Raw genomic sequence first — 543 nt, forward strand, 5'->3', positions numbered from 1 at the left:
TTCATGTGTTACGATTTCGCGGCATTTTGATACCGTAATGGCAACAGTGTCCGAGTAAATTAGAACTCAATCTGCATTGTACTTTCAATAATTTCTAATTGTTATAATTTTGTGCTACGATGATGTGGTATTTTGATACCGTAATGGCAACAGTGTCCGAGTAAATTAGAACTCAATCTGCATTGTACTTTCAATAATTTCTTAATTGTTATAATTTTGTGCTACTGTGATGTGGTATTTTGATACCGTAATTGCAACAGTGTGAGAGTAAATTAGAACTCAATCTGAATAATTGCACTTTTACAAATTTCTAATTCTAATAATTATTGTAATTAATCGTTACTTAGATTCCGGCGCCGGTGACAAATTCAATTGTGTGTAGGCTGGTGAGAAAAGAGAATCCATTGTCAAGCAGACAGATAAATGTGTTGCTGTAATCTTCTATATGAACGTCACTCCACCGCGATCTCTCTCTCTCTCTCTCTCACACACAAACATACTCTCTATCTCTCTCTCGCTCTTTCTCTCTCCCTCTGTCTCTCT

The sequence above is a fragment of the Priapulus caudatus genome, unplaced genomic scaffold, assembly GCF_000485595.1.
Source record: "Priapulus caudatus unplaced genomic scaffold, Priapulus_caudatus-5.0.1 Scaffold988, whole genome shotgun sequence".
Classification (NCBI taxonomy): Eukaryota; Metazoa; Priapulida; class Priapulimorpha; order Priapulimorphida; family Priapulidae; genus Priapulus; species Priapulus caudatus.